Here is a 21,384-nt window from a genome sequence, read left to right as displayed (position 1 = left end):
AGTATTACTTCATTATTTTGGCATTTTTACAGATGTTTAACTTGTCCATGCAAAAGTTCTACTATATTAGTGATCCAGATACGCAACTGAAATTTGACTAGTCAAACGTTGCGAAGGTCCTTCAATTGCAACAGGTGTCGTCACAATTGTAGTCACTTTTGATATGTGTGAGCTCAATACAATTTGTTTGTTAAAATATTTTTATGGAGTAGGTAATGGATTATATGGCAATTCCAGTCATTTGACTGCCTCTGAATATATTATGCTCTGCAATCTGTACAACATGGGGATGAAAGAGAGTATTAGTTGTTCTGTGTTTCTATAATGTTCAATTTGGAGTGCAAGTGCTTATGTGCAAAGTTAACAAGTTAGTGCATACTCTTTACCCTATGCAATGTCTATAGGGCCCAGTGCACAGACTAGTAATGATAGACATATACAGGCTACTAATATAGTGAACATTGCCAGGCTGATTTGTAGTGGATACAAAGGCATGGAAAGAGATATGTAGAAGTTTAAAATGAGGACTAGTACTGAGGTATTTGGGATCATAAGGTTAAATTGAGAAAAATTGAACATGCATTCAGAAGGGTAATGGTGGGTTGAAGTATGGGACTTCAGGAGCGATAATATATAAAGTTTCCCAGGGGTGCAACTGTCATTTGCACCCTCTTTGCACAGCTCTGGGCAGGGCACTCTGGTATTACAGAAGGGGCAGCAGACATCTGTGCAGTCCCTTCTGCAATACAGACAGCGCTGGTGCACAAACAGCACTATCGTTAGAGGGAATCTCTTTACCTTTGCACAATATGATAGACGTAGGGGCAAAAGTAAAGAAGCTGTCAGGAGACATCTGAGAGTGAGCCACCTAAAAGGCGGTGCACTGTCTGGGCGCCCCTGATGGCAGCCCTCAGGAGGGATGAAGGGGGTCCTATAGACCCCCTAGACATGCCCTTGCAGGCTAATGCTGTCACTCACTGCACCAGCCTGCAAGGGGTTCTTGCACCTCTCTTAAAAGTGCCAGCGGGTTTCCGCGTGCAGAGTAAAACATGGAGCGTCCGCTTGAAATCCACTTTGTATTTCACTTGAATGCACTGCCCCAGGGCAGCACAAATTCACCGCTGCCCCAAAGGCAGCTCATTCAATTTAATATGATGCACTCTTCTTGTTAGCATCAAGCACACTTTTGAAAAAGGGCACTCGGCACTAATAAGGAAAATGCACTGCATCCTATAATGCAGCCCCAGGTGTCTAGATTCTGATTGGGGAGGCTGATATTAGGGCGTTAGCATGGAATTGGTAATGCAGATTGGAGATGTCAGATTTCACAAGTTGTGCAATGTGCCAGTAGGGTGACAGTAGGGTGCGCATCGTTGTTTCTTATACTGAGGACATGTATACGGTTGGTGAGGTGAAAATAAAATAAAAGTTGCATTAAAAGATGTCACTGCTTCAAGCGGTATGTATTGAAGCTGAAAACAGCTGCTGAATTGCTGCGTTTAGAGTGCGTAAAAGCTGAACACTGGAAGAGTAGACAATGAAAAAATAAATATTAAATGATTGCTGTCCATGCAAATGCAGGCACATTTTTGTTCTTGCATGGGCAGTAATCTTTGGAAATTTTTAAAAGTAATATAAATATTGCATACCATGCACACTCATTTGGCATCTTTGAATGAATCTAAAGCAATTCAAAGATTGCCATTTCCTGTCGTACTCGTGCTGCACTTGCGCTGCAAGTGGCCGAGAAAACCTATCATCAATGATTGTAGAGCAGCCGACACTTGCAAAATGAAACACATGTTATATATATATTTATAATATAATGTAATATTATATTATATTATATTATATTATATTATATTATATTATATTATATTATATTATATTATATTATATTATATTATATTATATTATATTATATTATATTGTATTATAATATAATATATTATATTATATAATATTATATTATATATTGATATATTTGGTTAAATTAGGGACATTATAGATAGAAATTAGTATTTTTTCCTACTTTACTGTTAGTAAAGCCTTAGAGGAGGGGTGTGGTCTGGCGCCAACTAAGATGGCTGCATGGTTCAGGGCTCTGCTGCGGCCCTCCAGCCCTTAACTAAAATCTGACAATATACAGAGGGCTCTGACTAGTAAGATCTGCCTGGACACCCACACGGCAGCAGAGCATCATGCTGTGTCGAAGTGGCCCGCGATTTACGGCAGGAGAGGTCCGAACATAACATGGCTTCGCCGCCGAGGTGCGCCGCTGAGAGCTTGTGAAGGGAGGATCCTTCCTTGATTTGCCTGAGCCCCAACAACGCAGGACATGCTGAAAACGAGAGAGGCTTACGGCCGGTGTCCTAAAGCCTGATCGGATCCAGGCACTGCGGGATGCTGGGATCTGCATGACCAACGGCCGGAGAGACAGGTGAGGCTGACGGCGAGAGTCCGGACTGAGATGTGGGAGCCAGCCCAGTGCTGTAGGGTGGGATGTGGAACATCCTGTTTGTTGGAACTGGGTAGCCTGGCCTAGGGCAAGACATGCATTTCAGAGGCACAGTGTTAAGGTTGCAGACCACCCAAGAATAAAACCACGCAATAGCACACAAAAGAAAACGCTACACCAAAAATGTTAGGAAAATATGAGCTGTTTTATAAAAATAGGATTCTCTTTGCTTTAACTCTTAGTATTCACACAGGAAAAATTTACACTTAGTTTAGGAAAAATTATACCACTGTTTGTCTATAGAAAGAGAATTACAACTCAATGCAGGTAACTGGTACATATGCTTAGCTTTTCACCATTACTAGATTGACCTCTTATGCAGATTCCCTGTTGGAGAGAAAACACAATACCTAGTAATCAGGAATTTAAGATAATCTCTACCAAGGTGCTAACTAGTCATTAACTTTACATTACTAGAGATCCTAGCATTTAATTAAGCATAGTTTCTAGTAGGTTCTGTAATCTACAACTGGTCTCAGCACTTGCAGTAACACTTTTAATCTTCTTATGTAAATTACCAATGAATTTCTGTGTTGCCTTACATTTTATAAGCACTATATCAATAATAAGCAGGTAACCTTTTATGCCTTTTTAGGCCAGTTAAATATGTGTCAGATTTGTCTGTGGCTCCCCAGGACTTCTATTCCACTGAGGAGGGAAAGCATCTGTCAAAAGTAAGAATTCACCATTACTTAGCACTCCCCAGAAATTAGAGAGCCCCACTCCTTACTGTAGCGTGGGGACGTTGTTGTCCCAGTCCCCACGCGTTGCGGACGATTTTAGGCTCTCTTGAGGTCCCACCGGCCTCTCTCTCCACTCCCTCCTGCCGAGGTTCTTCAGAAAAAGGAGGGAGTGGGCCGCTGGGGGTTTTAGACGCTTCAGAAATAAGGGGGTCGTCGGGGGCTCCAGGCGCTTTAGAAATGAGGGGGTCGTCGGGGCTCCAGGCGCTCTAGAAATGAGGGGGTCGTCGGGGCTCCAGGCGCTCGCTCCTCAAAGCAAACGCGGGAGACAAGATCCTTACGCGAGCGCCGCCTCTCTCTCTTCAGACCGCCTCCCCTGCTCACTGGGCAAGTGCGGGGGATCAGCGGCTCTGAGGAAGTGCCGCCTCGCTTCCACTCGCTGGCCTACTCACGGAGCATGCGCGGGGAGCTAGCGGCTCCACAACACTACCGCTGCAGACTCCGGGCCGCTTCCTCAGCCAGGCGCTCTCTTCCCTCTTCAGTCGATGGGTCAACCAGGCCCTGCCTGCACTACCAGGATGAGGGCAATAAGCCCAGCCACTTCAGGGCGATCGCGTCACCTTCCTCCCACGCCTCACCCGGACAGCGAGCACTCGCCAGCAAAGGCAGGTGAGGGGCAGTTGGTGAAAGGGAAAGGCAGTTTGTAGTCTGAGTTAATCCAAACCCCCTGGCACACACCAACCCCAGAGGAGGGGGCGACTAGCAGTACTGAGGCAGTTGGCAGTCCCTGGACAGGGGCTGAGGGTGAAAGTAGGTGCACTCCTTGATAGGTCTCACCAGCTGGGCAGAGAACTGCGCTTCGCAGCGCGACAGTCTCCTTCTCCAGAAGCTGTCCCTGTATAATTTGAGACAAGGTTCAGCTAGGCGCCCAGGGTCTCCAGTAACTTCCTACAGCGGGGCCAGGACAAGTAACCAACAGGGGAGTAGCGGGTTGGGCCAAAAAAAAGGCAGCTTCCCAGTCCAGGAGGTCAACCCCAAGTCCAACCTCTTCCCACTCTCAGCTACCACCTGTCCTCCAGCTGACTTCCACAGGTAGACAAAATGGCTGCCCTGCATTCCGCCTTTTATAGGCTGCCCTTCAATGGTCCAGCATGGACCAGAAGGTTCTGGAATGCCCTATGTTAAGCTATGGCCAAGTTCTAGGTGCGACAGTTGGGGCAGTTGGTGGCCACCATTTTAGGTGGTGCCAACTTTCCTGTCAGAACAGGCCTCTGGGCCTGAGGTAAAAGATTATGGGGGGAAAAAGAACACCTATCCCCTTGACCAACACCTAAAAAAAATAGTAGACAGAAAAATATTAAGGATATGAGGGGCAAAAAGGGGAAAAAATAAATAATAAGGAGGAGGGACTGCGCAAAAAAAATCCAGACAGGTCTAACACGCGTCCCCCCCAGCTGAAAGTGGGGAGAACTACCCAACCCCTTGGGAGTCCTCTTCACTAAGGCGGGAAATACCTGGAGAGACCGTCTGCGTTTGCGTGGTCCACTCCAGGCCGATGTTCCACCCGGAAGTCCATTCCCTGTAGGGAGATGGACCACCTCAACAGCTTGGGATTTTCCCCCTTCATTTGCATCAGCCAACGAAGGGGGCGGTGGTCAGTCTGAACCAGGAAGTGCGAGCCAAAGAGGTATGGCCGCAGCTTCTTCAGAGCCCACACCACCGCAAAAGCTTCCCTCTCAATTGCACTCCACTTCTGTTCCCGGGGAAGCAGTCTCCTGGACAAGAAGACTACAGGCTGATCCAGGCCCTCTTCATTTAGTTGCGATAACACTGCCCCAATGCCATGTTCGGATGCATCTGTTTGCACAATAAACTCCTTGGAGAAATTGGGAGCCTTCAGGACCGGTGCTTCACACATTGCCTGCTTCAACTTTTCAAAGGCTTGCTGACAAGCCTTTGTCCAAACTACCCGTCGAGGTTGCTTCCTAGAGGTGAGCTCTGTGAGGGGCGCTACAATAGTGCCATACCCCTTCACAAAGCGACGGTAGTAACCTGTGAGGCCCAGGAAAGCTCGGACCTCAGTCTGTGTCTTGGGGGGTTCCCAGGCCATGATTGCCTCAATCTTTGCCTGCAGGGGTTGCACTGGCCCCCTACCCACCAAGTGTCCCAGGTACACAACCGACCCCTGTCCAATCTGGCATTTGCTGGCTTTGATGGTCAATCCAGCTTGTTTCAGCGCCTGGAGAGCTGCTTGCAAATGTTGCAAGTGGTCCTCCCAACTGCTACTGAAGACAGCAATGTCATCCAGGTAAGCAGCCGAGAAACCCTCCATTCCAGAGAGGACCTGGTTCACCAGTCGCTGAAATGTGGCAGGGGCGTTCTTGAGCCCAAAGGGCATCACACAGAACTGGAAGTGTCCCTCAGGCGTGGAGAAGGCTGACCTTTCCTTTGCTCCATCTGTCAAGGAGATCTGCCAGTACCCTGAAGTAAGGTCAAAGGTACTTAGGTATTGGGCAGCTCCTAGCCGGTCAATTAACTCATCCGCCCTGGGGATTGGATGAGCATCAGTTTTGGTAACTGAGTTCAGTCCTCGGTAATCCACACAGAACCTCAGTTCTGGTGTGGTGCCCGGTGGGGCGGCTTTTGGGACTAGCACCACCGGACTGGACCAAGGGCTGCTGGACGGTTCTATCACTCCTAGCTCTAACATCTTGGCAACTTCGCCATGGATGCTAGCCTTCACCTTGTCTGACAGCCTATAGGTCTTGGATTTCACTGGGGGGCTGTCTCCTGTGTCCACATCATGGGTACACAGGTGGGTTCTTCCCGGGACAAGGGAAAACAGTGAAGAGTACTGCCCCAATACCTGTCGGCAATCCTCTCGTTGCTCAGGAGTGAGAGACGGGGAGAGAATTACTCCCTCCACCGACCCATCCTTCTCTTGACATGAAAAGAGGTCTGGGAGAGGCTCGCTTTCTGCTTCCTCAGCACCATCAGTCACCATCATCAGGATGACCTCTGGCCTCTCATGGTGGGGTTTGAGGCGATTGGCATGCAGCACCCTTAGGGGCTGCCTCGGGGTCTTAAGATCCACCAAGTAAGTGGCCTTACCCTTTTTCTCCAACACCTCAAAGGGGCCTGTCCAACGATCCTGAAGGGCACTTAGCTCTCCAGGTTCCATCACCCAGACTTTCTGGCCAGGCTCCAACTCCACCGGGTGAGCATTCTGATCATACCATTCCTTCATGACTGCCTGACTGGCCTCTAAGTTGTCAGCAGCCTGCTTCCACAACTTGGCCATCTGGCTTCTGAAGGCCAACATGTAGCTCACCACATCCTGGGGAGGTTTTCTGGGAGACTTCTCCCATCCTTCCTTCACCAGGCTGAGAGGCCCACGCACCGGGTGCCCATACAACAGCTCGAACGGGCTGAAGCCCACTCCTTTCTGTGGCACCTCTCTGTAGGAGAACAGTAAGCAAGGTAGGAGGACGTCCCACTTCCTCCGTAAGCTCTCGGGCAGACTTCTTATCATGCCCTTCAGGGTCTTATTGAACCTCTCAACCAGTCCATTGGACTGGGGATGATAGGGAGTGGTGAACCGGTAGGTCACCCCACACTCCTTCCACATGGTCCGCATGTAAGCAGACAGGAAGTTAGTCCCCCTGTCAGACACAACCTCCTTCGGGAATCCTACCCTAGTAAAGATTCCCATCAGGGCCCTAGCTACCACAGGTGCAGTAACAGTCCTCAGAGGGATGGCCTCTGGGTACCATGTGGCATGATCCACCAGAACCAGGATGAACCTGTGACCAGCTGTTGTTGGTGGATCCAATGGCCCTACAATGTCGATGCCCACCCTTTCAAAGGGGGTGCTAACGACAGGAAGTGGTTCCAGGGGAGCCTTTAGCTTCACCCCTGTCTTCCCACTGGCCTGGCAGGATACACATGTCCTACAGTATGTGTTGGACGCCACTTTCATCTGAGGCCAGTAAAAGTGGAGGACAAGCCGTGCAAAGGTCTTGTCCTGGCCTAAGTGTCCTGCCAGTGGTATCGCATGAGCCAATTCCAGCAGAAAGGCTCGGTATTGCTGCGGGACCACCAAGGCCCTTGATGAGCCAGGTAGAGGTACCTTGGGTTCACTGTAGAGGAGGCCATCCTCCCAGTAAATATGGTGGTGTCCCGTAGCATCACCTGCTGCCTGGGCTTCGGCCTGACGCCTCAGTCCCTCAAGGGTAGGGCACTCTCTCTGCCCCTTACAGAATTCTTCTCTGGTAGGACCTCCCTCCACATGCCATTCAGCAGGGATGGGTAAATCCTCCAGAGAGTCTACTCCCCCCTCCACGGACATCTGGCCTACCACTGCAGGTGGCCGATCTGTCTCATGGGGCGTGGAAGCCGAAGCAGGCTGTCCCTGTCTCCGTTTCTGACCCTTTTTGGCAGCGGGTTGGGCCATTGTTCCAGGCTCCAACCCAGGCGAACTCCCTCTCCGGGCAGTCGCAGACCGTGTGCTTACACAGGCCCAGTCAGGTGTACCCAGCATCGCAGAATGCGTCCGGTATTCCACCTCTCTCCAGGTGTTGTGCTCCATGTCATTCCCCAACAGACAATCAACTGGCACGGCAGGGCTTACGGCAACTCGAAGTGAACCTGCAACCCCTTCCCACTCAAAGGGAACCTCAGCCACTGGATAGTGGCCCATTCTGCCGTCAGCCATCGCGGCGGGGTGGAGTACATTAGGAACAACCTGCTCTGGAGACACCAGTTGACTTCTCACCATAGTCATACTGGCTCCTGTATCTCTCAGAGCCTCCCCTCTTTGGCCATTGATGGTAACCCATTGCCCATACTTGATAGTATTTGGGGGCACCTGGATCTTTGGCACCATCTCCCGCTCTCCCAGGGACACTAAGGTGACACCCGCCCACTCACCCCCCTTATCTAAGGGCAACTCCTCCCCGAGCGCTACACTAGCTACTCCCGGTGACTTTCCTCCGGTGGGAGGGGGTGGTCTCTTTGGGCATTTGACATCTCCCTTATAATGTCCAACACCACCGCATTCAAAACAGTGGAGAACCCTTGGCTGCTGGCTTTGGCCAGGATTAGGGTTTCTGGGCGGGTTTGCCCTAGGGGTGAAACCTGCTCCCTTACCTTGGAAATTATTTTGGGGACCTTTGGAGAACTCCTTCTTTTTATCTCCTCCCTCTTTCTTCTGGGGGACGCCCTGTCCGGCTTTTTGAGAATCCCCTCCAGTCCCCTTGGAGGACACCCGGGTACTTGCCCAAGTGTCCGCCTCCTCTGCAAGCTTCCGGGGATCGGTCAGCTTGCTGTCCACCAGGTGGTGGCGCAACTCGGGAAAACATTTCTCGAGGAGGTGTTCTTTCAAAAATAGATTGTACAGCCCCTCATAATCTTTTACCTCGCTGCCCTTGACCCAACCCTCTAAAGCTTTCTTGGCGTAGTCTAGAAAGTCTACCCAATTCTGGTTACTCATTTTGTGACTTCCCCTGAATTTTTGTCTGTACCTTTCAGGGGTAAGTCCAAACTTTTTCACCAGTGCCACCTTCATGGCAGGGTAGTGGGTTTGCTCATCCTGCTCCAGAGCCAACAAGGTGTCTCTGCCAGCAGGTGGCATGTATTTATACAGCCCACCTCCCCAGTGAGTTTCTAGGATCCCGTGAGCCCTTAAAGAAACTTCGTAGGCGGCTAACCAATTGGCAATGTCATCACCTGAGGTGTAACTAGCGATGACATCTTTTGGTAAATAGGGTCTGGATTCCCTGGTGTCTACTTTCTTTTCGCTGCCACCATTGTCTGGAGTGGGAGGCCTTCGTATTAGGACCTGTAGGTCCATCTCCTTGAGGGTTCGCTCATGAGCTAACCTCCTTTCCTCCCTTTGCATATCCATCCTAGCTAACTCCAGACTCATTCTCCTCTCCTCCCTCCTATCTTCTAGCTCGGCTTCAGTTAAACCCTTCTCCGAGACGCTGCTGCCCGCCCTGGGAGGTGTCTTGGAACCTGTCAGTAGATTTCCCCCCTCCGCTTGGTACAGCATTGCAGTCTCAACGACAGTGTCCCTGTCACTCCCCTCTGACACTGGTACCTCCCCGGAATGAGCCTCCACCCATGCCCGTATGCTTGTCTGCAGCTCGCCTTTCTTGGCACCCTTGTTGAAAAACACACCTTGCTGCTGACACCAGTCCTTTAGTTGGGTCACAGTATAGTTATCCAGCTCTTCCACATTTATCTCCATTTTTGCTAGAGTATAAACTTTTCACACAGGAGGAAACCAAAAGTGTCCTAGGGTCAACCTCCACCCACCACCAGAAATAAATTTAGAAAAAACAAAAATGTAAATTAGGAGGGCCGCAAGGAGAAAACTCCTGGTGTAGGTTTAGTGTATTGCGTTGAATTACTAGTGAGTAGCTGCAACCAAGTCAGTGATCCCACCGCTAGGCACCAAATGTTGGAACTGGGTAGCCTGGCCTAGGGCAAGACATGCATTTCAGAGGCACAGTGTTAAGGTTGCAGACCACCCAAGAATACGACCACGCAATAGCACACAAAAGAAAACGCTACACCAAAAATGTTAGGAAAATATGAGCTGTTTTATAAAAATAGGATTCTCTTTGCTTTAACTCTTAGTATTCACACAGGAAAAATTTACACTTAGTTTAGGAAAAATTATACCACTGTTTGTCTATAGAAAGAGAATTACAACTCAATGCAGGTAACTGGTACATATGCTTAGTTTTTCACCATTACTAGATTGACCTCTTATGCAGATTCCCTGTTGGAGAGAAAACACAATACCTAGTAATCAGGAATTTAAGATAATCTCTACCAAGGTGCTAACTAGTCATTAACTTTACATTACTAGAGATCCTAGCATTTAATTAAGCATAGTTTCTAGTAGGTTCTGTAATCTACAACTGGTCTCAGCACTTGCAGTAACACTTTTAATCTTCTTATGTAAATTACCAATGAATTTCTGTGTTGCCTTACATTTTATAAGCACTATATCAATAATAAGCAGGTAACCTTTTATGCCTTTTTAGGCCAGTTAAATATGTGTCAGATTTGTCTGTGGCTCCCCAGGACTTCTATTCCACTGAGGAGGGAAAGCATCTGTCAAAAGTAAGAATTCACCATTACTTAGCACTCCCCAGAAATTAGAGAGCCCCACTCCTTACTGTAGCGTGGGGACGTTGTTGTCCCAGTCCCCACGCGTTGCGGACGATTTTAAGCTCTCTTGAGGTCCCACCGGCCTCTCTCTCCACTCCCTCCTGCCGAGGTTCTTCAGAAAAAGGAGGGAGGGGGGCCGCTGGGGGTTTTAGACGCTTCAGAAATAAGGGGGTCGTCGGGGGCTCCAGGCGCTTTAGAAATGAGGGGGTCGTCGGGGCTCCAGGCGCTCTAGAAATGAGGGGGTCGTCGGGGCTCCAGGCGCTCGCTCCTCAAAGCAAACGCGGGAGACAAGATCCTTACGCGAGCGCCGCCTCTCTCTCTTCAGACCGCCTCCCCTGCTCACTGGGCAAGCGCGGGGGATCAGCGGCTCTGAGGAAGTGCCGCCTCGCTTCCACTCGCTGGCCTACTCACGGAGCATGCGCGGGGAGCTAGCGGCTCCACAACACTACCGCTGCAGACTCCGGGCCGCTTCCTCAGCCAGGCGCTCTCTTCCCTCTTCAGTCGATGGGTCAACCAGGCCCTGCCTGCACTACCAGGATGAGGGCAATAAGCCCAGCCACTTCAGGGCGATCGCGTCACCTTCCTCCCACGCCTCACCCGGACAGCGAGCACTCGCCAGCAAAGGCAGGTGAGGGGCAGTTGGTGAAAGGGAAAGGCAGTTTGTAGTCTGAGTTAATCCAAACCCCCTGGCACACACCAACCCCAGAGGAGGGGGCGACTAGCAGTACTGAGGCAGTTGGCAGTCCATGGACAGGGGCTGAGGGTGAAAGTAGGTGCACTCCTTGATAGGTCTCACCAGCTGGGCAGAGGACTGCGCTTCGCAGCGCGACAGTCTCCTTCTCCAGAAGCTGTCCCTGTATAATTTGAGACAAGGTTGAGCTAGGCGCCCAGGGTCTCCAGTAACTTCCTACAGCGGGGCCAGGACAAGTAACCAACAGGGGAGTAGCGGGTTGGGCCAAAAAAAAGGCAGCTTCCCAGTCCAGGAGGTCAACCCCAAGTCCAACCTCTTCCCACTCTCAGCTACCACCTGTCCTCCAGCTGACTTCCACAGGTAGACAAAATGGCTGCCCTGCATTCCGCCTTTTATAGGCTGCCCTTCAATGGTCCAGCATGGACCAGAAGGTTCTGGAATGCCCTATGTTAAGCTATGGCCAAGTTCTAGGTGCGACAGTTGGGGCAGTTGGTGGCCACCATTTTAGGTGGTGCCAACTTTCCTGTCAGAACAGGCCTCTGGGCCTGAGGTAAAAGATTATGGGGGGAAAAAGAACACCTATCCCCTTGACCAACACCTAAAAAAAATAGTAGACAGAAAAATATTAAGGATATGAGGGGCAAAAAGGGGACAAAATAAATAATAAGGAGGAGGGACTGCGCAAAAAAAATCCAGACAGGTCTAACACTGTTGAATTAGTGCTCTCCTCTACACGCGGCCACACTCCAAACAAATACCTACCCTCTCCAGAGCCTTCCTTCACCAACTGGGGAGTGCAGGGGGGGAGACAACAATTTGGCCGAGGCCAGGTTTTGACTGGGGCCCTGGCATCGCAGCCTAGGCTGTAAAATGGTCGTCGAGACTGGTGGTAACCCTGTCTCATAGGGGAGATCAACAGCGGGATCGGACTGAGGCCCCTCATCTCTCTTGGAGGCAGGGCTACTACATAAAGACTCTGGCAATGCACATGAAAACCGGGCCACAGAGGTAAGGACCTTGATCAACGGGGCTCTTAGGCTTTCAAAACAAGTGACTTGGCCCTGGGACAAGGGCTACACCCAAACCGCACAGGTTGAAGCCGGAGTGCCCGACTGGATGGTTCCCGGTAAATGATCAGCTCCCCTTCTTGAATAAGAGCCTAGGAACTACAGGGAGGCCCCCGCACCTATTGGGAGATTGAGCTGCAGCCTGAAGATCACGAGAACTGTTGAGTCGGGACAGATATACAGGTAGCAGAGACAGGAAGGTCTCGCGCAGCTTTGTGGGGGGGAGGCCATGGGGCCCATCGGGGATTTTGGCCTGGACTGAGATACTGCGGTGTCTCCTCCGCCGTTCACCCCAGCGGAAGTACACACAATGTGCTCCAATAGAGCCCCTCCATAGCAGAGTAATACACTTGATAAATGCACAATACTCAGGGTACAGATGTCAGAGGGGGGAGCAGCACACAGAGCTTAAGACCCATTGGAGCCTTTACTGGGTGCAATTATGGCAACGATACATGAACTGGGGACAGCGCACGAATCCAAAATTGATACAATCACAATCGAAGTGACCTTGCTGTGAGCAGACCTGAATTAAACCTCTGAAAAAGTGGGCACAGCTGAAACAAACGTCGCTGAACAGCAAACTGCTTCCAAAAGAATGGAGAAGCATAAACAGCATCTCACACAGCAACACAATTTGATGGCGGCAAAGCTTTAGGACCAGGAAGGGCGATCCCGGAGAAATAACATTATAGTGATGGGGGTGCCTGAGGGGGCAGTGGGCCCAGATGCGGGACTCTTTTTGGAAGACCTCGTACTTAACCACCTCAAACTCAAGCACCTTTTGAACTACTTCTCTGTAGAGGGAGTGTTTAGATGACTGGCGCCACCACCAAAACCAGGGGCCTGCGATGACAATAATTGCATGCATCCTTAACTTCAAAGATCGTGACATAATACTACAGTCAGCTCGCACAACGTGCGACCTACCCTCTGAAAACTCTGTAATCCGGTTCTTCTCAGACTTCACTCCTGTGGTACAGCGGCAACAACGCACCTTTGACGAGGTGAAGAGAATCCTGAGATGAAAAATTCTCAAATATATGATGATATTATCTGCTAAACTTAGAGTCATTGACCATGATAAATCTCTATATTTCATAAGACCTGATGAGGTATGGGACTGGCTTGAAGGAGGGAAAAAATGAATTGCCAGCAGCGGCAGGACCCAGGCCGGAAATGGGATGATCAAAGATGTTCCGCTCTTGGTGGAACACAAACCGACAAAACTCAAGCACACACACAAACTCTGAAGACGACGCTGGACACCGAGCAGCGGGAGGGAAGGGGGGTGAGTAAGGACACATTTCAATATCCAGAAGATAAGTAAGAACAGAAATGAAGGACTTTGTAAGGTAATCAGGGCCTATGTGATATGGCGAAAGTCTGCTGATGAGGGGTCTATGACTTTGGACAACATGCTACTTCTACGGCTAACCCTCAGATGCAAAAGGGTGGGAGGGCGGCTGCGGGTACGTACGTGGTAGAGCCAGCCAACCTGAGAAGCAGTTAACTGGTTTTATTGGGGCGACAGGAGCTCTGCAAATTGGGTAGGTGGGTTGTTTAAAACCTACAGTGCAGGGTAGCAGGGAGGGGGGTAATTGCAAAGGGGATCTGTTTTTTGAGTATGAGATTATGTTTGTTATATGTTATTGTTGCGCTGTGCATTGACCCATTATTTCAGACCAAATGCACCTGGCGGCAATCGAGGAAGAGAGGGATGGAGAAGGAGGTGGGAATGGACCCTCATACACAAAATACTCAGATATGGCTACAACACCACAGTCCACAACCACACTAACACTTCTTACCTGGAAAGTGAATGGCCTGAGGGACAAAATGTAAAGGACTATGGTCATGCAGTACCTACGTAGGCACTCCCCGACTTGATCCATCTCCAGGAGATGCACTTGAAAGGCAACCAGGGTCTAGCACTCAAAAGATACGGCTACACCTTAGCAGCCCTGGCTGCCTTTACGATGGGATCCCAAGGAGTGTTGATACTGGTTAAAAACTCGGTGCCACTGATAAGGGACTGCACCTGGCAGGTCCCTCTGGGCAGATTTGCAACACTGACCGGAACATGGGCGGGGCAAAAACTCTATATATGGTTGGTATACATCCGACCAAAATTCCATTCAGGCACCCTCCCTGAACCAAGGAAAACACTACTGGACACGCCTCCAGGAATACACATACTGGGTGGGGATATGAATGCAGTGATGTCACGCGAGTTGGACAAAACTGCAGCGCAGACCTGCACGGGAGGGACGGAGCCGCTACGAACATTTGCGAAGGCAATGGGTCTAGCAGACCTATGGAGACTGCATAACCCAACCAGTAGACAGTATACACACATTTCTGCTGCACACGGATCTGGGTCATGTAAAGACTGCATGCATGCAGGATAGTTCTGAGGAACACAGCGTATAGCCAGAGGCATCTCAGACCACTCACCAGTAGAGGTCCTTATCCAAAGCCCAGTCGGGACTTATACCACACCCCCATGTATAGCATCCTGGCACTTTCAGAGTAGAGAATTCCAAGATACATTTAGCTAGTGAACGCAGCAATATTTTGACAAAAACTCTGGGTCCGTGTACTCACACTCCATCCTGTCGGAAGCATAGAAGTTGGTGGCGTGGAGATACGTGCAGGCCACTATAGGGGGCAACAAGAAAGAGAGGTGCTCTAAATGTAAAATGTTAGAGCATGAGATAAGTCTACTAGAACAATGCAACAATGGTGGCGAAGAAGACACCCGGGGGCATCAGTATTTAATAAGCCTTAAACAAAATGAACTTTAGGACATAGAGAAGGAGACTGCTCGCCACCATGCAGTAGCTACACAGAGACCACTGTATGACTAGGGGGACAAGGCCAACAAACTCATTGCATGGCTAGAGCAGAGAGATAAAGAGCGGAACTGGGACGCCAAAATCTGTACAACAGATGGTAGTAGGTGAGGATTGGGGGCAGACATAGCAGAGGTATTTGCGTCTTATTATGAGTCGCTTTATCAATCAGCAACAGTTAGATCGGGGGACGAGAGTGTAGAACACCTCAGAGATATCTCACTCCCATCCCTTACGGACGACAACAGGGAGGTGCTTGACAACGACTTAACAAAAGAAGAGGTGAGGTGGAAGAAGCCATAAGAGACCTACAATCTGAGAAGGTGGCTGGTCCAAATGGACTACCCACTTATCTCTTTAAATGTGCAGCGACAGAAGTGGCACAGCTGATGCTGGAAATGTTGAAGACTGCGCTGGAAAAGGGAGGCCTATTCGAAGACCTAAGGTTGGCCATGATTGTAGTCATCCATAAAAAAGGCAAACCCGCAGACTTATGCATGTTGTACCAACCCATATCCCTTCTCAATTACGAAACCAAAGTACTTTCTAATGAACTGGTCAACCGACTCATACCTATAATCTCCACCCTAATACATCCTGATCATTCTGGGTGTATACCCTCAGAGAAGCACCCACTTAATCTAAGGTGACTTTACGGTGTCATCCAGGCTACAGCGGCACGACCACATATACCAGCTGCTCCCTTGTCATTAGATGCCTGAATGGCGTTTGACAGCATTGAGTGGCCTTATCTCTTCGCTATGTTGTTCAGGCTGGGTATCGGACCTCATTTCTGTGCCTGGGTGCATCTTTTATACCAATGCCTGAAACCCTTCATGCATGTCAATGGGTCGGTTTCGAGAACGTTAACACTCCATCAGGCCCCAGTCAGGGAGGACCACTGTCACCAACATTATTAGCTCTTGCACTGGAACTGCTGTCGGCATGGAACCGATGAGACTCCTTGATATGGGGCATAGACATTGGCGGGGGTTGGAAGAGGGTATATCATTGTATACTGATGATGTATTGCTTTACGCACACCAGCCCACATATACATTCCATACGCTAATAAACATACTACAGGTTTTTGGCACCTACTCTGGGTACCAGATAGACTGGGATAAGTCCATTATTTTTACTCTCGTGGGCACCCACCCTCACAACTGACTGTGTAGCTCTAGTACACCATAACAAATTCAAATACTTTAAAAAGTGGCCTAGTCCCAGGTGGCAACTAGGGCTTCAACACAAACTACTGATTAGACCTTATGTGCATTTAACATACATTTTTAATAAGAATTATCATTAATTCAATTCACCATGGTGTACAATCATTTACCGGCTGTAGGTATAAAAATTTCAGTGACGAAGCAAACAATGTAACACCAGATTGACAATAGCTTTTTTTGCATTAAATTGCAGGACCAAATGCATTTCGGGACACTTGGTCCCTTCATCAGGGGAAGGGTAAAATCTCGGCCCATTCCGTGGGCAGACCGGAAATGTCCGCCCGCACCTAAGTGTAATACGGCACAGAGGAGGTCAGCACCCGTAACCTCCTGTTTCTTTGTTCTTCCTTTTGTTTTTTTGTTAGCATTGACCTGTGATAAAAGAGTAAGCGGGGGTCTTTCTACAAACACATATTTTTCACTTTAGTGATGGTTGCATGACACGCTTAAACACAACAGAAATGTATCATCCATACAAACTAGAACCGATCCCAACATGCATCAACTGAAATGTTTTCCTTTTTCTTTGTTCACAGAATACCCCTGATGAAGGGACCAAGTGTCCCGAAATGCATTTGGTCCTGCCATTTATTGCATAAAAAGGTTTTAATTGAATTGTAAATCAAGTGTAGTATCGTCACTGAAATGTGCATACCTACAGCTGGTAAATGATTGTACACCATGTTGAATTGAATTTATGATAATTCTTATTAAAAATGTATGTTAAATGCACATAAGGTCTAATCAGTGCGTGTTGAAGCCCTTGTTGCCACCTGGGACTAGGCCACTTTTTTAGTCTTACACACATATGCTTTGCAGGCATATCATTCAACACTGCACACATACCGAGATACACATGCTATTATAATTAGTAGTGTGCGCTCCTCACCAACATTGTTTGTTAAATTCAAATACTTAGGCATATGGATCATTAGGACAGCTGAGGAATTCCTTAGCCTTAATATACATCCCGAATTAGAGAGGCTGTGTGGAGACATAAAACACTGGCGGAATTTGCCGATCTTCCTCATGGGCACAGCAACATTATTCAAGATGATGGCTCTACCACGCTAGCTCTACGTCTTGCAGAATACCCCATGCAGAATCCCTGATCCCATCTTCAAAATGATAGAGGGGGAGCAATGCATAATACTCTGGGAGGGAGGCAGGCCTTGAAAAGCTCTGCGCAAACTACAGTGCGGAGTTTACTGGGGCAGACTAGCAGTCCCGGACATTCGGAGTTCTTACTTAGCGTTTCAACTGATCAATATCAATAGGTGGGTTTTGAGCTGCAGACAGAACAGGCATACAGGATTGAGAGACATGCGATGGGAAGCGGAGAGCACTTAGCGGCACTCTACCGGAAACACTGAGTTAAATCATTGCCACTGCACACATACAAGGTCATAAAAGCATGGCACTCTACTTCTAGACTACTGGGGTGGTACTTGATGCTGACTCAGCAGACACCACTTTGGGAGAGCTATGAACTGGGCGATGTAGGACAACTACAGGAACTTCACAAATGGAGCTTGATAGGTTTAGACACCATAGGGGATGTACGTTGTTACAACGCATGCTTTTACCACTCATGCTTTTACAAAGAAGGTTTTTCAACGCAAGTCGTTAAAACGACTTGCGTTGGGGGGTGCTGGATAGTGAATAGCTTAATTTACTATTCCAACTCCAGTCCCTGTGGATAGTAGGGACGGTGTTGGATAGTAAATTAAACTATTACCTATCCTAGAGCGCCCCCCAGTGCAATTCATTGTAATGACTTGCGTTGAAAAACCTGCATTGTAAAGGCACTGCGTGGTAAAAGTTGCGTTGTAAAAGATGTTTCCCCACCATAGGGCATGCATGGCAAGGTGGGAAAATGCTAACCTTTGCAGAACTCAAGACCGAATATCAACTAGCTGATATGGAGCATTTTCGGTACTTACAATTGAGACACAACTTGCACAGCTACATATCAGAGTGAGATACCATCCAAGGAATACTCTCATTTAGAGGACAGATTGTTACTCAATCTCATGTCAGACAAAGCAACATCCCCAACCTATCGGGAAATTATGAACAATCTCCCAGATCCTCTCTTTTCCCTGAGAGCGAACTGCCTATATCTGGATATATCATTACCAAAGGTAAGAAACTTGTTAATTCATGAGACTGTCCACATCACAAGTGGCCATGAATAGTCTGTCAGCATGATGCAATGGCGAGCAAAAAGGCACATGGCTACTGCACTAGAGACTTTTCATTCTATACCAATTTAACAAGTATCCCTTAGAAATTTCTGTATGTGGTTTGCCAGCAAACCATTTGAATATTAAAAAACTTTGCAATGATGCAACTCGCTAATTTTCTTATGACACAGATACTAAAGCCACTAGACCAATCACAGAAGTCATACTTGGTTAGCTTCTGACCAATGACTGCAGTGTTACACAAAACAACACAAAAAGTACACTTCAGTTTTCAAGAGTGGGAGACAGGAGATGTGGAAAGTTCAGGCATTACACAGTCCACACAAATTATTTATTCATTCTTCTACCTACCTATGGCAGGGCATGAGCACTGCCTTGGAAACCTTCATTTATGTTTAATAGTATTTTGAATTCCCCCCATTGAACATCTTTGAGTAATTTCTGAGCTTTGATTTATTAATAATTGGTCCACAATTGTAATGTTTTTATTGTCCAACAGATAATGTATTTTATTTATTTGATTCACATAAATTGCCATTACACTTTATAAATGCTTCAATACGACACGCTATATACAATGTATCAGGGGGTGACTGAAAACTTACTCTATTAGTCAAGATTATTGAGCTCCTTGTTTCCCACTTTTTTCACCTTACCTCTCTTTCGTGCTTGTTTCCTATCACCAGCAATCATTTTATAGGATTTAGAGTCATGTCTTGAGTTAACTTTATCCAACGGACATGGCATGCCCACATTATTGGTGAGAAGATAAAATAAACCCAGAGCGGCTATCAAATATTAACTCTCAAGCCCTCAGTTCAAAAGCCACTCTGTTCTATTGTTCATTACAAGGTGAATGCCATGCAGTCTCCCTCATATCTTGACATTGTAGCTGACCCAGGGCCTATGTGTTCTGTGTGTGGTATGAATGCCAGGGAGACACATGTAAAGCCAGTAGAGAATTATCAGCAAAGTGACAACCTTTAATGACTCCATATTGAATGGGTTGAACTAGTGTCTAAAGAGGCCTTACTCTTTCATATTAATCTTAGCGTCCCGTTTATTAATTTTTTTACTAATGGCGACTGTAGTAATTTAAGGCTTTATATAAAAGGCATGACACTGTAAAATATGTCTCAGAGTTTTGCAATACCTATTGACTTGTTTTACTAAAAACTGACCAAGATCTACACTCCACACGAACCAGGTTCAATTAATGTATGTGTAGTTTTAAAGGTCAGCACGATATCTGAAATTGCAGACATTATCTTTATTCCAGACCTACATATTGCAGCGCAATGGTGACATAATTTGTTTTCTTTAATTTTTCATGTCATCTGTTTCGTTCTAGAACCTGAAAACTTTGCACAAGAAGATAACCCAGCAAAACCGAATGCTCGCCCTCTGGATGATACAGCGAAACCTAGGACAGGATTCCCAGGTTATACAGATAATAACGCACTTTCTTTCTTAATTTTGCTTATTGATTGCAGTACAGCTAAATGATAAAATACATTTTGTTTTTACAAATTTCTAAGTTGCACATGGTGCTGTGCTATATTAATCTAACTTTTATATGAACATTCCTCCATTTTGACTGCAGAGTTTAGTAAATGGTTATAAACACTTACCATTCAAGGCTGCAAGTACTATTTCCCTGCAGAAAGAACACATAGAGTTATAGAAGGGTAACAGTGAATTATGGGGATTTTCTTCACCAATGGGTTCTTAGTGACATCAAATAGACAAGGAAGATGCTCGAGTTGCTTATATCTCTCAGAACCCTGAGTTGAAAATCATCCCTGCAATTAACTTTTTACCCATCTATAATATTATGTTATACATGACCTCCAAAATCATATGCCCTCCTTTCAACTGCGGCTCATGGATGGTGAGCCATACATAACACAGCCTCTACTCCCTGCCTAAAATGTTATGAAAATAAGTACCGGCAATCCCTAACCAACACCCATTACCGTCCAGGCCTTTCTTTCCCCCTCCAACAGCTGTGCTTTCTGCCAAAGAAGACAATCAGCACTGTGCAGTCTGCCTCTAAAAGAGCTCTGTCAGCCTGGCCTTGAGCGCCCTCATGGTGTAGCAACAGTGGTTAGCTAGTTTTGGTATCAACTGTAGCTATGCCAAAGGAGTGAGTTATGACGTTTAGAAACTGATATTATTAATACAGGATCTCCATGCAGCCTTACAACATCATGGGTTTTTATCATGCTCCTGTTCTATAGTACAGGAGAGAGCCGTGCCCATGACCTATATAGATAACTGCATATGGGTAATGGTCATAGCCACTGGTATTATGCAGCAGAGGAGCACCAAATTATGCAGCACAGTAGATTAAATTATGTGGCAAGAAATAGCAAATTATGCAACATAATGCAGCACATTTTGTGATAGTATTACTTCATTGTTTTGGCATTTTTACAGATGTTAAACTTGTCCATGCAAAAGTTCTACTATATTAATAACCCAGATACGCAACTGAAATTTGACTAGTCAAACGTTGCGAAGGTCCTTTAATTGCAACAGGTGTCGTCACAATTGTAGTCACTTTTGATATGTGTGAGCTCAATACAATTTTTTGTTAAAATATTTTTATGGAGTAGGTAATGGATTATATGGCAATTTCAGTCATTTGACTGCCTATGGATATAGTATGCTCTGCAATCTGTACAACATGGAAATGGGATGAAAGAGAGTAGTAGTTGTTCTGTGTTTCTATAATGTTCAATTTGGAGTTCAAGTGCTTATGTGCAAAGTTAACAAGTTAATGCATACTCTTTACCCTATGCAATGTGGAGAGGTGTGGTCACTGGTTAGAGGTGGCAGACCTGTAAGCAGAGAACGGCCCGGGACCAGGGTTCAATTCCCGATGCGGCAGGGTCTTGGACCAGGGTCAACGGATTGATAATTCTCGCCTCAGTGCCTACTCTAACCAGG

General features: G+C 47.3%; 1 protein-coding gene across 1 annotated transcript in view; it reads left to right on the top strand.

Annotated features, from left to right (window-relative positions):
* LOC144772911 (uncharacterized) overlaps window positions 1-21,384 on the top strand; it is a 2,519,762-nt gene that overhangs the window by 463,683 nt on the left and 2,034,695 nt on the right. Inside the window, exon 11 of the mRNA XM_078657606.1 lies at window positions 19,784-19,873. The gene's annotated coding sequence lies outside the window, so the exon portion shown is untranslated. The remainder of the gene's footprint in view (window positions 1-19,783; window positions 19,874-21,384) is intronic.

Source organism: Lissotriton helveticus, chromosome 8, assembly GCF_964261635.1.
Source record: "Lissotriton helveticus chromosome 8, aLisHel1.1, whole genome shotgun sequence".
NCBI classification, from domain to species: domain Eukaryota; kingdom Metazoa; phylum Chordata; class Amphibia; order Caudata; family Salamandridae; genus Lissotriton; species Lissotriton helveticus.
Note: the sequence above shows the minus strand (reverse complement) of the source record. Positions and strands in the feature narration are given on the sequence as shown.